The following is a 22483-nucleotide window of genomic DNA, read 5'->3' on the forward strand; positions in this document are numbered from 1 at the left end:
CATCCTTTTTAGGTTCATATTTTCAATATGAAGTTGCCTCTCCATTTCCTGCAATTTGTCAGAATCAACTCCTTCTCCTCCTTCATGGAATTCAACTGCTCTCTAAGTCTGCTGCTCTTCCTTCCATCCTCATACATTTCTCTCACCATATCCATCATGGTGGACTATTGTTGCTTCATGTCTTTATCAAAGAATCTTGTGAAAAAAGCATAATTTTAGGACCCACTTGTAGAAGTTGTCATTATGCCAATGAACAAAAAGACTTCAACGAGATAAATAAAGAGCTTATTCAGCAACCTTTTGCAACAAAGCTCTTGTGCTTCAAGGATTTCCTTAAGGTCCTTTGGGATAAGAAGAGTGCCTTCAACTCTCTTTCCTTCATGCCCTTCCTCGACTGAGCTATTAATAGCTTTCCATTCACCTCTACAAACTCAAACAATACTTAGTCTGTAACAAGCATACAATCAATCAGACAATCAATCCTTGAGTACCCAAACACTTTCCAGACAAGCAATCCTTGCTCCGCAATCAAGCATTCTAATATAACCTTCTTTGAATGCATGGTTAATCAATCTCATACTTTGATACCACCTGATCTGAAAATGCAGCACTTAGGCTTCTTGTCTAACTTACAAGAACCTCCCCCACTTCCAAAGGTTAATTATTCCCAAGTCTTTATGATTAACCAGTGCGGAACTAAATATGTGCTTGAACAGAAGGTGTATGCTGGCGTTGTTTATTAAAACTGTTTATGTGCTATAATTTGATGTGCTCACACTAATATATAAATACATATAATAGTAAATAAAGAAGCAGAGACAATGCAACAATAAAACACACACAAAATAGCAATATTAATTTGGAGTTCACCGAAAACTCTTGGGCTACGTCTCTGTGAGCTCTAGTCAACTTGACTAGGGTCTCTAGGATTATGGTAAAGTTCAATTACAAGCTCCCTGGCTAACTCCATTGGTTTTACATAGAAATAATGTGTTTAGACACCATTTTATCCCTGACTCTTGAAGATCTCGACATTCTGGCTCTCAACTCTAACTTTGGCTCTTGGCTCAGGCTCTTGGCTCTAACTCTTGGCTTTGGCTCTAGCTCTAGCTCTTCGGCTCTAGCTTCTTTGGCTCTCAACAATGTACAACTCTCTGGCCTCTCACTTGAACTCCAAGTGACTCCCTTGGCTACTCTGCGCATTTAGATTTTTCTCCCTTAGCCTCTTTTTGCTTCTGCCTTTTGCTTTCTGCGCTACTTTCAATTGAGCTCTTTCTGCTCTGGTTCAACTTAGGTTCTTGCTTTGGCTCAGCCTTCTTCTTATGCTCACTTTTGGCAACAACTCCAACAACCCCTTCTGTCTCTGACATTCATGGCTTTTAAGCCAATTGGCGCTATCTGTTCGTTTCCTCTTCTCAGCATTTAGCAATCATGGCATAACATCTCCAAGGAAGGTGGCCACCTTTTCTGCAATGGAAAGGACCATCGTTGCATTGAAAGGCCCAAAAATAGCATTCTCCGCTTACACAGGAAAATACACTAAAAACAGGAAAAACCCGCAGAATGAATGTTTATCAGACTTCAAATATTATGAATTCCACCTTATTTTTCCATAGGGTCTACCTTTAAGTCTCTTATTGCAAGTTGCATAGGCCCCTGTGCCGTGGTTCCCCTTGGATTTATAAAAATACATTAAAAAATTGAAAATTCGACGGAGGACCTTATGGCGGACTTCGAACAATTATGCAGTGGAATCTATAACCCTTTCTGGTCCAGTCACATTGCATCGATGCATATATATATATATATATATATATATATATATATATATATATATATATATATATATATATATATATATATGTGTGTATATATATATATATGTGGCATCACTCTGTCGTACTGCTTCGACACAATATTACGATGTAATTAATCGCAATCACGTATCACATGGATTCGGGGTTCTGTGCATATGGCATGACCTATGCCAATGCCAGTTGTGATCTGCCAATATCGGTGATCGCAATATTTCTCATCGTGGGGTCCTGCCTTTGCCTCATGGTATCAGCGATTGCAATCCGTCGATATTAGTGATCACGATATTGCTCGGCTCTGTCCCGCCTTTATGTTATATTTGCATGTGGCTTCCTCCAACCCAATTTGTTGGGGATTGGCAATCAGGGGTGCTTCCCCTCTTCCAATTAAATCCCTTCTTTTCCATGGTCTGATGCAATTTCCCTTTTGAGGGTATTTTTGTCATTTTTAAAGGATTTTGCCTCCTTTTCTAAGGAATAAAGGGCATCTTCTTTGAGTGATAAATTCTACATCCTAAGTTCAATTGTGCCCTTTCAATTTGCAGCAGTTTCAGAATGAGACAATCTCTACAATGGGGCTAGCTCCAGGAACTTCCTTGGACTTTCATTTTTCCTATGTGAGGAACACTTTGACTCAAGAGTCTATCCAAAATCCATTTTCAATCACGCCTTCCCACTAAAAGAACTTTTCGTCTCCAAAATGCTGATATACTGATCATAACAGTAAATGAGAGTGACTCACCCTCCTCTTTCAGCGTCCCACACTTGCCTTCTTGGATGAGATGGTCTTCCTGGGAAGAATTGTCTTTCTGGGAAGAACTCTCTTCCTCCTTGCCTTCCTGTAAAACTTCTACAGAAATGGTCATAGAAGGTGGTTTGAACTTCTTTTCCTTGATCATTGATCCAAGGTGGCTCAAACAAATGTGGAGTACATCTCCTCCACAAAACTTTCATTTGTACTTGTTTGAAAAGCTGTCAACAACAACTGTTAACAACAACAGCAACACAAACAACAACTCGATGGACCAAACTCTTCTTCCAACAAAGAAACAGAGTTCACATCTTGTGAACACCTCCATGTCTTACATCTACATACAAATGATGGACTAGACAACAAGCCCACAAAACATGCCTTTAAAACAAATGACCCTTCAAGTCAAGCATGTAGAAAAAGACCATTAAGACTATTTTTCAAAAGATGAAACACTTCATCATTATCTCCATTTGGAGACCAAGTTAACTTCTCCCAAGTCAACATGGCATCACATGCATGTCAAAGCAATCAACCCTACAAGTTAATTACACATACATGTTCAAAAAAAGGAAATCATTAACATCCATGTGTTCATCCATCTCTTGCTCATGCATGCATTCCATACTTCAACTTTGAGTTAAGCACACTGTACTTTCAAAGCTGAAATGAAATATAATGTAGATGTATCAATAGTTATGAAATTTTAATTGGATAAGAACTCTAACCGTTTCTTACCAATCCCTTTCAAAGGTACTAACTTTGTCTGCACATCAACATCATCATGTGAATCATCCCGAGACACATCATTCATGGAATCTTCCTCTTGATTTCTGCCATCTTCTCTGTCCACTTTCTTCAGCTTTTATTGAAGCATTGCTAGATTCAAAGTCCAACATTTTGTAGCAAGATGTCCTTGCTTATGGTAGTAAGTGCATTGCATGTGCATCCTCTTGACAGCATGATTTGCCTTGTCCAATGGACCTTTGGCTTCTTGCTTCTTTTCCTTCAAAAGTTTCCTCTATGTGGCCATTCTCTTCCAACATCTAGAAACATGATGGTTATCCAACCCATAAAAGGAACATGCAATTCTTTTCCCATACATATGTGGAAATTTATCATGCTTTGCACAATCGAAAGGAAAATGTTTAGAACCAGATTTATACCTTTCTCTTTCACATTTATTGCCATCAGGAGGAGGTGAATCAAATGAAGAAGTGCCTCCCTTTGAGACACCATCAATCTCTTCAAGGCTATTAGAGTTTCTACAACTCCCTAGTTCAAGTGTGTGCTTCTGAACACCAGCATTCAACAAATGATGTTTCAAGCTATTGCATTCCTCCTAAATACAATCTTCAAACTCTATAACGCAACTCCTTCTTGGAGTTGTTTCAATGGCCTTCATGGTAGCTTTGGAACTTTCTCCATAAGCTTGTCCATAGCCAAGACCTAAATACTTAGGCCTTTCGTCAATCATTATTGGCTCAACAATACCTTGTGCATGTCTATCCAAGCCCTTTCCTTCATAGCCCATCTTGGACATTAGCTTGGAACCTATGCCTCTAGTGTGCTTTTCAAAACAACCTATATAAGCATCCTTAGAGGAATTTGAAGACAAACTGGAATGGTTTACCTCTTATTCAAGCTGGTAATTGACTAAGGCTTCTTGGGCAATAAAGAGCTGTGTGTTCAACTCATGAATCCTTTGCAGGTTCATATTTGCAATATGAAGTTGCCTCTCCATTTCCTACAATTTGTTAGAAAGTCACTGCTTCTCTTCCTTCATGGAATTCATCTGCTATCTAAGTCTGCTACTCTTGCTTCAATCCTCATACATTTCTCTCACCATATCCATCATGGTGGACAATTGTTGCTTCATGTCTTCATCAAAGAATCTTGTGAAGAAAGCAGAATTTGAGGACCCACTTGTAGAAGTTGTCATTATGCCAATGAACAAAAAAAGTTCAACAAGATAAATAAAGAGCTTATTCAACAACCTTTTGCAACAAACCTCTTGTGATCCAAGGATTCCCTTGAGGTCTGTTACACAAAATATTGTCACCATGGCTATTTGCAGTCAATATGGGTCTATCATCATTCATACTATCCTCCTAAGCAAGTCTCAAACCTCAGCTCTTCATGTCAAGCCTTGAAAATGAGAGAAAGAACTTTAAAAATCAATAAAGTTATGGTTCTGCACTTTCTCTCACAGTTACCTGCGCTCTTGCACCCCCTGTTCATATTACCTGCGGACCTGCTCGCTCTGTCTCTAAAGGAATGGGTGTGGACCCCTGTGAAAGTCAAAAAGGCACAAGTTTATTCTAAAAAACTCACTTTGGGTTAATTCTAGATGATTCTAGAAGGAATTTTGAGGTGGGTGGTTCGCTCTTAGGTGGTTCATGCATCCCAAAGGAGAAGGAGCTAATCCCTTGATGAGAGGAGCTATCCCTTTGAAGGAGGGCTTTGTCCCTTTGAAGGAGGACCTAGTAACTTCCCTCTGTTGCACTATAATTTAGGGCATTGGGCTGGTTGCTAGGGAGGTTAGAAGCTGAACATTTTTGAGGGTAAATGTTGGTGGAATTGAGACTTCCTAGTTAAGCTTGAGAGGAGAGATCACATACCTTTTTGGCTTCATTGGAAGAGAGTGAAACTTGTCAAAGTAGAGGAGACTTCTTGTTGGACCCTGGGAGGAGCTTGTACAACATCAAGGCACAGGTTGTAAAGTTCTTCTTTGATTTGAATTAATACAATCAGATTCATTTTCCTCAACAAATTGACTTATGTCATTTGTTTCATGAATTCCTTGATCATCATGATAAGTATGCTTTATTGTATTGGCTTTTCAGGTGTTATTTAATTTGTGTGCTTGTTTGTGTTTGCAGATTCACTACAAGGGAGCTCATTTTGATCAAAGGGGTGAGGATTCCACAAACTTGCATTGGACCCAAGGTAGGCCTAAAAAACTTGTTTTCCTTTGTTTATAAATTGCATATTTAGAGAAAGATAGTTTTTTATTGGCTTGCTTGTCACTAGATATCATTAGATACTAGGGAGGTGGATCTTGTCCGCAAGAACGACTCATTCCGTGTGACAAAATGGCGACTCCACTGGGAACTTGATTTCTTGATTTGCTTTACTTTGACCTGAGAAACTGTGTTTTTGTTTCTGTTTTTGGCTTGCTATGTGTGGAATTTGGTAGATTTAGTAGATCTTGGATTATTTTTTGTTTTTCATACTTTTGGGAGAGGACTGCACCCTCTGCTTGTAACACAGTGCGGACCTGTCTGCATTTTTGCTTTACACATAGAGCGGTACCACACCTGTGTGGTCTGCGGACCTGCGAACCCTGTCAAAATTTTGGAAAACTTAATATTTTCTCTTTCTGTCAGCTTAGGATTTGTTTAGGTGTTGTTATCCCCTGCCCAGACCTGCATGTGACTTGTCAGGAACTTTTCTTAGGTTAATTCCATTGGTATTAGGGTTTTAGGTGAAATTCCTAGAAGTTTTGGTTGCCGAGCTTGGTTTTCATTTTGGTCTTGTAGTAGCTAAGAGATTAGAAGCCTTAGAAGCCTCAGATCACCTTGGTTTTTACTAGCCTTCTTCTGAGTCTCACCATTTGAAAAATTTGCCTTTGTTGAGGAATCCATCTTGTGTTTCTATTGCAAAACTTCGAAAAACATGTGTTAAAAGTTTGGATTTCATTTTTAGAAAAGAAAACAAAAAATTGGTTGTTTTTTGACTGATTTGTGATTCTGGACAAATTAGTCCTTAGTTTGCTTATAGCTAAGTAAAACATCCTTGAAAAGAAATCTTGTAAGATTTTACTTCAATTAGTTCTTAGAATTTATAGATCTCAAGATTAGATATTTCCGTAGTTTTGAGTGTTTTATAAAAAATAAAATAAAATATCTTATGGAAAAAGTTTGTTTTTGTAGTATTTGAGTGTTTGAAAGAAAAGGGAAATTTTTGTGAGCATAACTAGTTCTCTCGTTTTTTAGTGCATTGGAAAAGACAAAAAGCTCTTCTTTTGATTTGTTTGTTAAGGAAAAGATTTGTGTTTACAAGCATTTGCATTCTCAACTCTTTCCTAGCTAGAAATTCATTGAAGGGAAAAGATTTCTTATCATCTTAAGTGCATTTTTTAGTGATTTCGAGTCGAGTCTTCACACCATAAGTTTCATCTCCGCACCTCTTGACTTAAGAAAAAATAATAAAAATAACGCTTAAAGTAAAATCTATCTAGTAATATTTTTATTTCTAGGGCTCTATTACACCAATATAGCTTAGGCTAGTGTCTTGGAGTAGGGAGTAATTAACTCTCCAAGACAGTAAAACAAACAAGTAGCTATATCTTGCGGTAGGAGAAAAATCCAATTGTTACATCTATGCTCTGGGAAAGCTCCTCTTAAAGGAGAAGCCCGAGATCATGTCCGAACCAGTGTGGGAAGCAATCCTTCCTCATTGGGAATGACACCAGATATTCACGTATTAAACACGGTAAACCTCGAATTAACCATTGTCGAGGAGCCTGGGGTAACTTCTTGGTAAACCTTGGATTATGTCAAGGAGCCTTCAAGGGGATTGAGCTTGTTACTCTGCCCTGGCGTGCGTGTCGGATCATAGACTGTTCCCCCAAGTATATTTGTTTCCGTTGTTAACCATAGTGACCATATTCTATAGGATTCTTTCCTAAGGTCACGGTGGTCGGAAGATCCCACTGTACCTAGAGCAGACGTCGGCTAGACTCACATGGATTTTTTGGGGGGTTCTCTTCACTCGAGACGGTTTAGTGGAGAAACTTGTGCCAGTCTATTCATTAAGTAGGTTACCAGGGTAACTGTTCCAACTGCCATTTCTGTATTGAACTCTGCGACGTTGGATTTCATCACCAACTAGTGTTTTCAGTACGGAAAGTTACCGTTTGTGTGTGGTTTGATCTCCCAGATTCTTTAGGCATGTGATTCAAATTTGTTGGGTTCTTTAGAGGCTTTAGGTGGTTTTCATTGAGATTTTTCTTTGTTTGCATGTGAAGTAGTTAAACTATTTAATCGTGGTTGAATTACCGAGGAAGTCCCATAGACTTCGGGACCAACCTCCTAAGTTTTCACTGAGCTAGCCTGAAGGGTTACGATCCCTTGTAACTCCTAGAGACAGTAGAGTTGGGTCACCTGAAGAAGGAGAATCTTCTTTAGTGGTACATCTTGATTGTCAAGCTCTAGTAGCAGATTATAATCCATAATCTATTTCAGTTTCTGAAGTTACTGGTAATTTTTCATCTACTAGTGATTTAGGTGAGGAACCTGATATATCCGAACCTCAAACTAAATTTGTTGCTACGCCAACATTGGGATTTGCCTCTCCAACTTCTAGTGGTCCTGTTTCACCCAGAGTAGAAAGAATAATTACCCAAAATATTCCTTCTCGACTTATAGCTATTGAAGAACTTGCTACTCCGGAAGAAGAAGGTATCCCTATCCTCGAAAATCAACCTGTTATAGAACTTAGGGAGCGTGAATCAATCTTTTACAGTCCACCTAGGAGCAATGCTTGGTATCTTTCATTGACCAATTTTTTGGAAAACCCGGGACTAAGTTTTTCACCACCTTGTATTCCTTTTCACCCAACACCTAGGGGTTACTATCCTCTGTTAAATATGTCAAGACAGTCGTCCATGTTTTCTCAATCTCTAGAAACCTTTTTATACGGTGGTCATTCTATTCCCTTTGGGTATCAGTCACTTACTGGTACTTTTTCAGGAGCATCTCCTCAACCTATTGAACAAGGGTTATTAAGTGGAAATAATGAAACTAAGCCATTGAGTGTAGAAGATATTCTTATGATGTCAGGTACTATTCCTAATCCTCAACCTCAAGGTGGCCAGTTACCGCCTGGGGGGCAGCCTCAAAATCCTCAATTATCGCCTGGGGGGCAACCTCAAGGTACCCAATTTGCGCTTGGGGGGCAACCTCAAGGACAATACATACCTACCGGATAGTACGTTCCTCAAGGTCAACCCTAGACTCTATATATACCTCAAGGTCAACCCCAGTATAAATATGTACCTCAAGGTCAACCCCAGTATCAGTACGTGCCTCAAGGTTATAAACCTCAAGGTCAGTACCCAACCCAACGTTACCAACCACCTTCCAGTCAATCATATGTCCAAGGAGCTGGAAATGTACCTTTGAATTATTAACCCTACCCTCAACCCGGTTATGGTCTTCAATATTCTCAACCTGATATGGGTTTGTACCCCAGAATGAACTTAGTGTGGGATCCATCTCAAACTCAACAGGTCCTGCAACCGAATGTACAGTTGTCATCTCAAACTGGACAATTCTTAGTTTCTGGTTCACCCTAGTAACCTGTCCAGTCTAATATTCAAACTTCTGCACCTTCTGTAGTTTCTCAGCCTGGGCCTAGTACGCCTTGTACTCCGCCTCAAACGACTGGTGCAACTGCTGCAACATCTGTTCAATCTACCCCACCTACTTTTGGAGTATCGACAACTCCGGTTTCTATTGTTCCTGTATCAACTCCTCAGACATCTTTACCTCAGTCTGGATCCACAATTCAAACTTCAGTTCAGATGCCTGTAGGAAAACCTGGTCCAAGTACGGTTGTCACAAGTAAACCTCAATTTAATTATCAACCGTACCAGGGACAGTACCAATTCGATCATGTTGTGCAGTAGCCAGTATATCAGTATCGACCATACCCTGGGTATACATATCAACAACCTCAACAACCCCAGTACGGTCCGGTTAATCCTGGTTTTCCGGGAGGATATAATATCTGAAATGAAATTCCAATTCCTAGTTATTCTGGATATCCTCCTCCTTGGGGCTGGTCTCACGACCCAGGGTTTCATGGACCTTAATCATCAGTTACCATTTATTGTAACTTTGTACTTTCCTGACTTGTCACGCCTTACGAATGATCCAATTAACTATCATCTGTTTTGGCCGCCAATGTTGAATAAGTTGCCTAGTGATATTCCTAAGTTTGAAGGCAAATCAGGAGAGGACCTGTCGAACCATGTGATCAATTATCACCTCTGGTGTGCGTCTAATTCCATTTCAGATGATTCAATCCATTTAAGGCTTTTCCAGTGCACTCTAATTGGTCTTGCAGCCAAGTGGTACATTGAGTTACCTCGAGCCACTTTTTATAACTTTAGTCAGTTAGCTACTTCTTTTTTAACTCATTTTCAAGTGCCAGTCAGATATGACAATGGCACGGAATTATTAACATCATTAAAGTAGTCAACGTCCACTTACATTTCAGATCACATTCATGAATGGAGACATCGAGGGCGTTTAGTGAAGGTTTTTATTCCGGATCAGATCTTAGCTAAATGGTTTGTAAAATCTTTATTTCCAAAGATCACTGAGGATGTAGCTAAGGCCGGAGTCGTTACTGAAGAGCAAGTAATTGCTCAAGCTCAGTACCTTAACATAGTTTATACGTAGTCACATACGTTACACGAGAAAATCCCCGATCTTCCTAAGCAAAATCAAATAATGGTAGCTCCTTTAGGGCCTCATGCCACTGATGGTATGATTGGTACGGTTAATACCAAAAGTAAGAAGAAATCTTCCAAGAATTCTTCTCCTATCATAACTTTACCAGATTCCCCGACAGGAGATTCTTCCACGAAAATTTCTGCCGATATTCATGTTGTAGAGTCATCTACAGCCAAATCAAAATCCGGCGATAAGAATAAAGGGAAGAAGAAAAATAAAACAGATAAAAATTCGAAAGAGAAACCAAGAAAAGGAGAATCAAATGATGAGAAACGCAAACCTCATTATCCTTGTCTCATCTGTGATGAAGAGGATTTTACAAAAGACTGTCCTCATCATGCAGAGGTTGCGAATATTGTCAAAGGTTTCCAAACGCCTGCTGTTTTGAAGGATCCTTTTCCTAGTCAAGACAGTAAGATGATAGGTTCTTCCTCAAATGCCTCCGAAAAACCCATAATGATGATTTCCCATGTCAGGATTGCGACTCGATCGCATGATTATGGAAGTAAAAGTCCTGTTGATGGTAAGGAAGCAGAATCTTCGCATTCGAACCCATCAACTTCAACACCCGGTTCCGATCCACTACAGATCGAGAAACCTAACTCAGTCTTAGTAATCAAACCTCTCGCCAAGGGTATACTTCGAAATTCAGCTTTCAATCAACATGCGAGAGTGGCTCGGAACTATAACACTATTGAGGATTTGGTTGTTTCACCTTCAACAATGTCGGCTTTGGAAGTGTTGCAATCATGTCCAGCACAACGTAAATTACTATTGTCAGCTATAGGAGATGTTGACGTTCAGGACTCGAACCTTATAATTTTTGATCTAGAAAATAGTACAACGCGCTTACCTCATCAAATGGCTTTCCAGATCCTAGTGTTAGTCAAAAACAGACCTTGTTATAAGACTGTGATTGATGAGGGAGCCTCAACGTGTATTATGTCGATACAGTGTTGGAGATCGCTTGGTTCTCCTTCGCTAAATCAATCCCCGACAATTCTAAAGGCCTTTGATGGCCATGGGTTTCATCCTTTTGGCATTCTATAGGATTTACTTATAGGGGTTGAAGGAAAAACTGTTAATCTAGATGTGGAGGTGGTTGGTGCCCCTCTAGATTACAACCTTCTCTTGGGTCGTAGTTTGTCTTACACTATGACAGTTGTTGTTTCATCGGTCTTTCGGCTTATAAAGTTCCCTCATAATGGAAAGATCGTAACTATAGACCATTTGACTTACTTTTCATCTGACCTAGCCTCTTCTAAAAGTATTCAGCGTGTCGGCAAAACAACTATTCTGTATAAGGATGTTGGAGTAGGACTAGTTAAAGATTCTGGTTTACTGGGAACTTTTCCTTTTCCTCCTATCAACGCATCATCTTCTACTGCGACCATTCATATGATTTCGCCAAACGCTATTGTTTATGATGATCCTTGGATTGTACCTTCTGAATCTGAGATAGACTCATTTGGTGATGTTATGCCTTTGAGTCCATATGAAATTGCGTATCATGTCGTGCAGTCATTTTCCGACCCATTTTCAACCAAAATTAACTTAATGAATGTGGTCCATGAGAATCATTTTCAACATCAAACTCAGATTCAACAACGTTTTCCGAACTTGTTCACACTGATGAGAAAATTCATGAAACCCTATGTGTCGATGATTTACCATAGGAAGATCTTCATCATAGATCTTCATTTTTACCCGAGAGTGATTGCTTTGAAAATGATTTTTCATCTATTTTTATGACTGAATATCTCAAGGAACCTCAGAATCCAATGAAAAATCCTGATTCAGAGTTCTGTGATGTGTTTGCCTGGTCATATCAGGAAATGCCAGGAATTGACCCAGCAATTGTTGTTCATGAAATCAAAACTTACCCGGATGCTAAACCCGTCCGACAACGTTTGCGTCAGATCCACCCGTGAAAAGCTATTGCTATTAAAGCAGAAGTTGAAAAATTACTCAAAGCAGGTTTCATTTATCTGATTTTGTTATCGGATTGGGTATCGAATATTGTTTCTGTTAACAAAAAGCAAGGGACAATAAGAATATGTATCGATTATAGGGACATTAATCGAGCCTGTCCAAAAGACAATTACCCAACTCCCTATATCAATCAAATCATTGATGATTGTGTCGGTAGTGAAATATTCTCCTTCATGGATGGTTTTTCTGGATACAATCAAATCAATATTCTACCTGTTGATCAACCAAAAACGACTTTCATTTGTCCATGGGGGACATTTTCTTATTGCAAATTATCTTTTGGGCTCAAGAACGCTGGGGAAACCTTTCAAAGGACCATGTCTTATGCGTTTCAAGACATCAAGCACATTGTGCAGCCCTATCTCGATGATTTACCTGCTCATTCATTACATTGAGCTGATCATCTCATCCATTTATGAGCAATCTTTATGAGGTGTAGGCATTATCAAATTAGGTTGAATCCACACAAGTGTGTTTTCTGTAGAGAAACAGGTCGGTTACTAGGGTTTGTTGTTTCGAAAGCTGGCATTCGCGTCGAGTCTTCGCCAACTCCAAATTTTGCAGGGGAAAGAAAACTTTCTACGTCGATTCATTCCTAACTACGCCGAGATCACAAAGGGTTTTACCCAGTTCTTGAAACTGAATACTCCATTGTTTTGGGATGAGATAGCTGACAAATCTTTTAATGCACTAAAAAACATGTTGACCCATGCACCGTTATTGCATCCTCCCAACTACAACCAGGACTAATTCTTGTATCTCACCGCCTCCCATTCCACCATCGGAATGGTGTTAGTTCAGGAAGATGAATTCGGTACTGAACATGTGATATATTACCTTAGTCGAACTTTAAATCCAACTGAGCTAAAATACTCACATGTGGAGAAATTGGCATTGGCAGTTGTTCAAGTTGTCCAACATTTTCGTCATTACATTTTACTACGTAAAGCTACAGTAATTTCTAATTGCAACCCTATGATCTATATTTTAACCAAGCAATTGCTAGGGGGCAAGTACTCCAAATGGATCGTGATCCTGTAGGAGTTCGACTTGGAATTTGAAAAGTCTAAGTCGAAGAAATCTTTAGTTTTTGCGGAGTTAATGTGTGACTTCCCGCGTGCTAACATGGAAACTGTGGCAGAGGAGCCCATTGCAGAAGAATCCTTGCTTCTAATCAGCACTTTAGATCTATGGTATTGGGATATCATCATTTATCTCTAGACCCAATCCTTTCGGCCGGAAATTTCATGGTCAAAATGTCGAAAAATACGATTCCAGTCCCAACAATTCAGAATTATTCGAGATACTCTTTATCGTCGAGGGGTGAACTCTGTTTTTCGACGTTGTTTAACTCATGAGGAAGTTGAAAGGGTTTTGAATGCCTGTCACTCTGGAGCGTGTGGCAATCATATGTCTAGGTTTGCTACAGCTCAAAAGATATTGCGTGCTGGCTACTTCTGGCCATCTTTGTTTAAATATTGTATTAACGCGGTCTGAAAATGCCACAACTGCCAAATTTTTGATCAAAAGATGCGCGCTCCACCTACTCCTCACCACCATATAATTTTCGTCGGTCCTTTTGCAAAATACGGTTTCGATTTTATTACATGTAACCCTCACTCGGCCGGGGGGCATGCATATATCATCCTTGCGGTAGATTATTTTACCAAGTGGGCCGAGGCGATGCCTACATTTGAGGCAGATGGAAAAACAACTGTGATTTTCATGTTCAATCATATAATTGCTAGGTTTGGTGTTCCACAAGTGGTTATCACTGATCATGGGCATCATTTTCGAAACATTATGATGACTGAACTTATAGGCCAGCTTGGCTTGCGTCACGATAGTTCAACTCCATACTATCCACAAGCTAATGGTTTGGTTGAAGCCATCAACAAAGTTTTAGTCATCATGATCTGACGAATCATTGGGATTCATAGGTCGAATTGGCATAACATGCTATTTTCAGTGCTTTGGGCATATCGAACCTCACTAAAAACGTCAACCGGGTTCACTGCTTTCCAACTAGTTTATGGTCTGGAAGCTGTGTTACCCATTGAATGCGAAATCCCGTCATTGAAAATGGCCATCGAGCTACTTCCAGCCACTTCCAAAGAGGAAAAATGTTTGTTATGCTTGGCTCAGCTAGATGAGAATTGACGTGACGCTGCATTAGCGATCGAAACTCATGCCAAACGTATTAAAGCTCAGTATGATCGAAATGTTACTCCTCGAAATTTTTCGAAAGGAGACCTAGTCTTATTATATGATCAAGCAAATGATAAATTAGGCAATGGGAAATTTGTACCCATTTGGCATGCTCCTTATGTTGTTAAGCAAAAGCTAGCAAAAGGGACCTATGAATTGGTAGACTTTGGCGGGGTCTCTTTAGGTAAACCCAGAAATGGTATTTACCTGAAGAGGTATTATGCTTAAAAATTGGGTGTGGAGATTTTTTAGTTAGATTAGTTTTTCTTTCTAGTTGGTTTGTTTTAGTTTAGAATGTGTGCTTAGCTTAGAGAGTGCTTTTATCATTATTCCTGCTTATCTTGGTTCTACTCTTGATATTGCAGATGTGGACGCCTCTCTAAACATACATTGGTTTTGCTGATGGTGCTTGCCGTAATACGTGAAACATTTCTTCCGCAACTTGGGTGATCTATTCGCCCTCTGATGAGTTGGTATCTATGCATGGGATAAGCCTCAGTCAAACAACAAACAACATTGCCGAGTATAGTGCAGTGATTGAGTTATTATCTGAATATACTTCATTTTGTATTCGAATTTTGATAGTGAGGTTAGATTCTGAACTTGTTGTATTACAGCTTAATAGAGTATATGCCATTAGAAATCCAGTGTTATTAAGATTATTTTTGAGAGTGCATTTCTTGGAACATGAATTTGATTATATTGAATATCAGCATATTCCAAGATATTTAAATACATTAGCAGATGCAATTGCTGCTCGAATGTTAAGTAGACATTTACAATAATCATACAAGTAAATTTAAAAACATTCCATAACATGTTTTACAAGATTAGCTGGTAATAGTGATATAGTATAATATAGGAGTGTGTCAAAATATACATCGTGCTCGGTCATAGGTTGAAAAACACCTTATGATCGACAAAAATGATAGTACAAAAAACAAGAATGTCATATATGTCTACAATAGGCAATCATCCTATCACTGGTGATGATCTCGATAAGAAACCACTGTATGGGCCACCTTACAAAGGAACCTCCTGAAAGGTCCTGGGACCCCAATCACATAGTGTTGTAATCGAAGAGGAATGTCATCTATGCCGGTCTCTGGAATTTCTCCTGTCAAACGCTCTAGATGGCTCTCCAATTCGGCCAAGGTCTCTGCTCATTCATCTTGTGGGGTTGGTGCCGCTGCAGCTGGTTGTTTCCTTTCATAAGACCCGAGAGCGGCAGGTCTCCGTGGACCTACATCTGCATTTGAAACTTTTACTGTCAATTTTTGGACGAGATAAAAACAAAAAAAATTAATTAGGAAAATGTTGAAAATGATTTTACCTTAGTCATCCCATTGCTCTCCTGGTGGAAGAGCCATGTCTGGGTCACCATGAAAATCTACCCCAGTGTAAGGAAAGTCCTGAATATCAAAAACCTGCTTTTCCAACCAATGGAAATGCTCAGGAGTGAATCGAACGACGTCTGTCCCCTCCTTAGGATGACGGGCCATAACTGCAACCCATCGCATCAGTTTGGGCTCTCAAGGAAGTCCAACTCCAACAGTGAGGTGCTGTGGGACAAACATTGGGACCCTCTCCAGACCTCACAACTAAAGCACCATATCCAAAGGTCTTCAGTTGTGAGTTCTTGGCTCTAGTCAGTTGGTCTTTTATATTAGCCAACACAGCATCGCACCAGTTGAAGATGGTGCCTCGAAAGCAGTCAACTTCCATCCGCATTTGGGATCCAGTGGCTACATGTAGTGCTGCGCTCCCGTAGAGCCTGGTAACAGTAAACGCAATTACCTTGAGTTCAGGAAGGGATATGGTTTTGATATCTATCCCTTTGTCTCTAGTCTGGTTGTTACAGAACTCTAGCCGGAGGCTATCGACAGACTGGCCACTTGGCCTAGTCCCGAATAGAGTCAAGTGTTCACCTCTCTTAGGCAAACCAATCAAAAAGTATATGTCTTCTGGCTCCATTTCGAGTTGGTGACCACCAATGAAGAAGCATTGGTCTTGTATGCTCCACTTGTCTACCAGCCACTGCAAGAAGTCCACGTGGGCCCTCATGCCAGGTATGGCCCAGAATTTGTATAAGTCGCATGCCTTCAATGCATCAATATAAGGTTGATGATTTATCGCAGCAAGATCTACATCCTCATGCTCCCATTATCGCCAATCAAGCATGATGTATACTCTACATTCAACAAAAAGGCGAATTAGAATATCTAAAAGCAAAGTCTTTGGGTGAATTTTGAGAAATTTAGGGTTAAAAACCCTTGCTGCGGGGACCGCACCCTTTCTGTTAGAGACAGTGCATGGTTCCGCACCTTGCCTTCATGGCAGGTGCAGACCCCTGACTTTTTTCCCATTACGAAAAAGTCGGGGTCCATAGACTACCGGTGTTGTGCCTGCGGGACCTCGCGCGCGGGTTTCTAGCCTAAAAATCCTTTAAAAAATGAAATTAAAACCTAAAAACAACTTTGAAATTGATGAAATTAAAGAGTAGGATGATGTAGATTACTTGGAGGAGACGGTGCTTGATTCCAACAGACGGATTTTCCACAATCTTCACGGGAAGTTTCTGACCAAAAGCTCTATTTTCTCACCCAAAACTCAAACAGTAAAAATGAATTTACAAAAGCCATCTTTATAAGTTTTTTGAATAAATGAGTTTTCAATTTGTTTATGTTTCACTTTAAAGATGTAACTTTTGTAGCATTTTTATCCATTTTAAATAGGTATGAGTAATGTTTGAGTTTTTGTTTAAGATAACGGATTTTTCAGGCGAAATTGGTCATTTTTCGACGGAAAAAACATTAGAGTCACCTTTAAGCTCTCTTCTGACTCCTAAAACATGAAAAGATCACCGAGTTTTTCTTTTCAAACTTGTTAAAACGGAACTAGAAAGACGGTCCATTTACAACCCTTTTTCTGACCGTAAAAACATGAAAAGATTACCGAATTTTTGTCGTTTCAAATTCGATATTGGTCATAAAACGACGTGTCATTGATCGCTTTTTTACTTTTTTCGGATCAGAGGCACTAATTACGAAAAGTACTCCTTGGTCGTAATGATCAAGTGGTTCTCTCAAGTATTATTTTACACTTTTTCGGGCTTGGGAGACACAAATTTACCAAAAAGGACAACCATGGAGTCTTCTTAAGTTTTTTCAGACTCTCTAAAATTGAAAAACGCCGAGTTTCTCCTATACTAGACTCGTTAAAATTTAACAGTAAAGGACATGTTCAATTACAAACAGGAACGGACCACTCCTTCTTAGGGTTCGAATTTAAACTAAGTTGGACTCAGCCGAAGGATGAGCTTATAATCAAGCAAATGTTATCCTCCTCAAGCTTGTCAAAACTAAAGAGGTACTTGCCAGAAATGGTGGGGGAAAAGAGAGAAAAATGAGCCTGTTTGTCATACTTTGTAACCACTCTTGAACACGACACTTTTATTCACCTGGGTTTGGAAATCCTTTGCCTAATAGTTGATCAAACCATATTGAAAGTCTTCAGCCAGTTTTTGGGTATTAACTTTGGGTCAATTGTCACCAAACCATCTGCTGTGTCGTTATGTGTTCAAGAGGTCAGTGCAAATAAGCCATTTATCTGCAAAATATCTATCATCCATTTTGACCATCCCTGAGTCAGTCCTTGCAACTAAATTTCTTCAAACTTGATCTATGATTTCATGTTGTGGGCTTTCCTACGACGGATCGCTTTCTATCGACTTCAACTCATTATCTAGAAGGATGATCTAGAAATCATCAGTACCTTGGGATCTGCTTGCCTCAATGGTAGGTTTCTCACCTTCAATGATAGGTTGCATCATTGACCTTCAATCAAAGGATTCCGTGACATGTTCGACATCAACACATCTATTCACATCTCATGGATTGTACTGAGTACTTTGACAGCCATTGACATTACTGGTGGTTTCTCTCACACTTGTTAACAATTTACATCATTGACTGGTAATCAAGTGGTTTCTACCATGTTTGACTTCAACACATTCATTCGCATGGATAGAGTCGTACTATTTCGGGAAGTAGAAATGAAGACCCTGGATCTAGTTTCCACCATCTAGGCTACGAGGAATTTTGTATTCATTATATAGTGTACTATTCATAAATAGATGGTTGCGTCCATACTGTGTCTACATGTTTCTATACTTGTGATGTATTACAAGATCATTCCTATATCAGAGCAGTAGTTAGTTTTCTAGTTAGTTTTGATCTGAGTATGGGAATGCCTACCTCAGCGATGATATGATCTCATATATATATTTTGCATTGAATGTTTTTACATGTTCCAACCGGGCTCTCCACAAGACGGTCCTCGAAATGATAAAGTACTTCACTCTTCCTAGATAATAAATGAAATCCTCATCTACTACAGAATTCGCACTTTAGGGGGCAATCTGTTACACAAAATATTGTCACCATGACTATTTGTAGCCAGTATGGGTCTATCATCATTCATAATGTCCTCCTAAGAAAGTCTCAAACCTTAGCTCTTCATGTCAAGCTTTGAAAATGAGAGAAAGACCTTTAAAAATCAATAAAGTTTTAGTTCCGCACTTCTCTCACTGTTACCTACAGTCCCGCACCCCCTGTTCATATTACATGCAGACCTCCCCGCTCTGTCTCTAAAGGAATGGGTGCGGACCCCTGTGAAAGTAAAAAAGGCGCAAGTTTATTCTAAAAAACTCACTTTGGGTTAATTCTAGATGATTCTAGAAGGAATTTTGACGTGGATGGTTTGCTCTTATGTGGTTCATGCATCCCAAAAGAGAAGGAGCTAATCCCTTGATGAGAGAAGCTATCCCTTTGAAGGAGGCCTTTATCCCTTTGAAGGAGGCCTTTATCCCTTTGAAGGAGGATCTAGTAACTTCCCTACATTGCTCTATAAATTAAGGCATTGGGCTGGTTGCTAGGGAGGTTAGAAGCTGAACATTTTTTAGGGTAAATGCTAGTGGAATTGAGACTTCCTAGTTAAGCATGAGAGGAGAGATCACATACCTTTTTGGCTTCATTGGGAAGAGAGTGAAACTTGTCAAAGTAGAGGAGACTTCTTGTTGGACCCTGGGAGGAGCTTGTACAGCATCAAGGCATAACATCTCTAGGGAAGGTGGCCACCTATTCTAGAACAAAAGGGACCATTGTTGCATTGAAAAGCCGAAAAATAGTGTTCTCAGCTTACACAGGAAAATACACTAAACACAGGAAAAATCCGCAAAATCAATGTTTATCGAACTTCAAATATTATGAATTCTGCCTTATTTTCCATCGGGTCCGCCTTTAAGTCACTTATCACAAGTCGCATAGGCCCATGTGCTGTAGTTCCCTTTGTATTTATAAAAATACATTAAAAACACTGAAAATCTGGTGACATTGCATCGGTGCATACATACATATATATATATATATATATATATATATATATATATATATGGCTCCACTCAGTTGTACTGCTTCGACACGATATTGTGATGTGATTAATCAAAATCGCATATCGCATGTACTCGAGGTTCTGTGCATATGGCATGACCTATGCCAACACCGATTACGATCCGATGATACTAGTGATTGCGGTATCGCTCGTCATGGGGTCCCGCCTTTGCCTCATGGTATCTCCAATTGCGATCCACCAATATCGATGATCATGATATCGCTCGCCCAATCCCGCCTTTATCTTATATGTGCATGTGCCTTCCTCTGACCCGATTTGTCGGGGATCGACAATCGGGGGTGCTTCCCCTTTTCCAATTAAATCCATTCTTTGTCGTGGTTTGATGTGATTTCCCCTTTGAAGGTTATTTTTCCATTTTTAAAGGAGTTTGCGTCTTTTTCTAAGGAATAAAGTGAATCTTCTCTGGGTGATAACTTCTGCATTCCAAGTCCAATTTCCCCATTCAAGTTGCAGCAGATTCTCAATGAGATGATCTCTACAATGAGGCTAGTTCTAGGAACTTCCTTGGACTTTCATTTTTCCTTTGTGAGGAACACTTAGACTTAGGATTCTATCCAAAATCCATTTTGGATCATCAAATTTGAGACATCCCATAGAAATGAATAATTATTGCAACTGTTAAAATCAATTTTATCACCATCTAGATCAACTATTTTAGTTTGTCTAGAAGGCTTAGTTTGAGTCGGTGACAACCTTAGGAAAAACACGAATACATGTTGAAAATGGAGAAACTATAAAACTAAATCCTAATGTGTTCGTCTTCATTGTTCTCTCCTAATTTAGTAGATATTTTGGTTTTGAACTGAGGAAGTTGGGAAGATCAAAACTAACTCCACACTTTTTTGGGTCCACATTCTCAACATCACATGGAAGGTGCACATAAGGAGCAAAGAAGAAAAGGGATCTATTGTGAAAAAAATAACAAAACTGGCTATTTAGATAAATTGGAGTAGGGGATGGTTCTGGTCAAAAGCTACAACATTTATACAAAGAAAACATGTTGTTATTAACTTGACCAAGATCAAAACGAAATTGTCAAATAGACTATTCTATGCCCAATCTCTAATGTTTTCACACAAATTATTATGAGGATCTCACAAACCACAGGCACCACTAACTAAATCACTGATTTCTACCAGCCCAACTATTATAATTCCATAAATAATTACATAAGTAAAATATATGCTTACAAGGGTATAATATAGATTCTTATCAGTGTAGTCATTGGTGCAAAACCATAATAGGAATCCTTAACATGATCTATATGCACTACTATGAAAATAATAAGAATAATGACTGAGTATGAAGAATCTAGGTGAGAAATTAGGTGCATAATATTCTCTATTTAGGGGTTTAATCCCTGAGATCTCATCCCTAAACTTTTTACCACTCTAAATAGAAAATAATTAGAAAATCTGTGGGGAATGGCCTGGAAGATGTGTAAAGGATCTTGTGAAAATAGAAATTAAATATCTATGTCTCATTGGATTAGGATTTATAGGGACCGCTATGAACACTAAAAACATAAAATGACTTGTCATTAGGATGAAGAGACATAATAAGAAAGGAATCCTTGTCAACCTCATCAAGGACCATTTCAAAGCATAAGAGGAGTGCCTCTCTATAGAGATCAGGGCTGCGACCACACTACTTATGTCCAATGTAACTGGAAAACTTGCAGCGTTTATTGGCTCCTTTATTGGCATCCTGTACCTCGATTAATGTGATCTCACTACTATATTAAGATTCCTCTACATCCTGGAAGGCTGTTGTTTCCCCTAAATTTATATGGATGCCACTAACAATGTTAGAATCTCACTACTCAAATTACTAACTTCCTGTAATTTTGTTGCACACATCTCGTATTTCCTTGTGATTTCTAGCCTCTCTCTTAGTCCATATTCTCAACAGAGCCTCAACTAATATCAAATTCTCTTAACCATTGCTATGAAAACAACATGAAGTGATGTCTCCTTCACCTACATTTGCAAGTGGAATATGCAGTCACCTTCCCCAAGCTCCTCTAGTGACCTTTGACACGGTGATTGTGACATTGGATCCTATGTTGATGATCCATTTTATTTCCCTATTCATGGGATCTAGTGTGCTTCACACTAAATCAATTTTGAGGATTTAAGCTCATCTAATGACCATGGTAGACCATAACGTTTTCATTGTTGTGCCAAAATATTTTATGGGTGTTGCACCACTTTCTTGTGTCCTTTGGCTTCCACATTTTCTCTATATGTTGTTTTCACTAGGTATCTTTAGATAATTTTGTAGACTAGTGACTAAAATATCCAAGCAAAATCTAAGAGAATTTGCACACTAGTGACTAAACTATCTAAGAAAAATCAAAGACTGTGAATTTTCTCTTCTTGCTCCATTTCAAGTCTTCTTTAACTTGTTGGAAAGAGGAATTACACATTGAACTAGGTTCTCAATAATTGGGAATCAAAACCTCCAAAAGTGAGTGGGAAGGCCCCAAAATATTTATCAATAGTATATGACCAAAAAACTAGCAATATCAAGGTCATTTTTAAGATGGCCCTAGATGGGCACCTAGATCATGGAAAGTATGAGGAAAACCATTTCTGTAATAGATTCCTCTAGAAAAAATGTGTTTGGGATTATTTAAAGGGAAATTTGATAAAATTTATACAATATTAGTAGACATTTTAAGTAAAACTTTACATTTATGACTCCAAAGAAATTAGGCT

Source organism: Pinus tabuliformis, chromosome 4_1, assembly GCF_031772625.1.
Source record: "Pinus tabuliformis cultivar Carrire ecotype Pingquan chromosome 4_1, CPIR1, whole genome shotgun sequence".
Classification (NCBI taxonomy): domain Eukaryota; kingdom Viridiplantae; phylum Streptophyta; class Pinopsida; order Pinales; family Pinaceae; genus Pinus; species Pinus tabuliformis.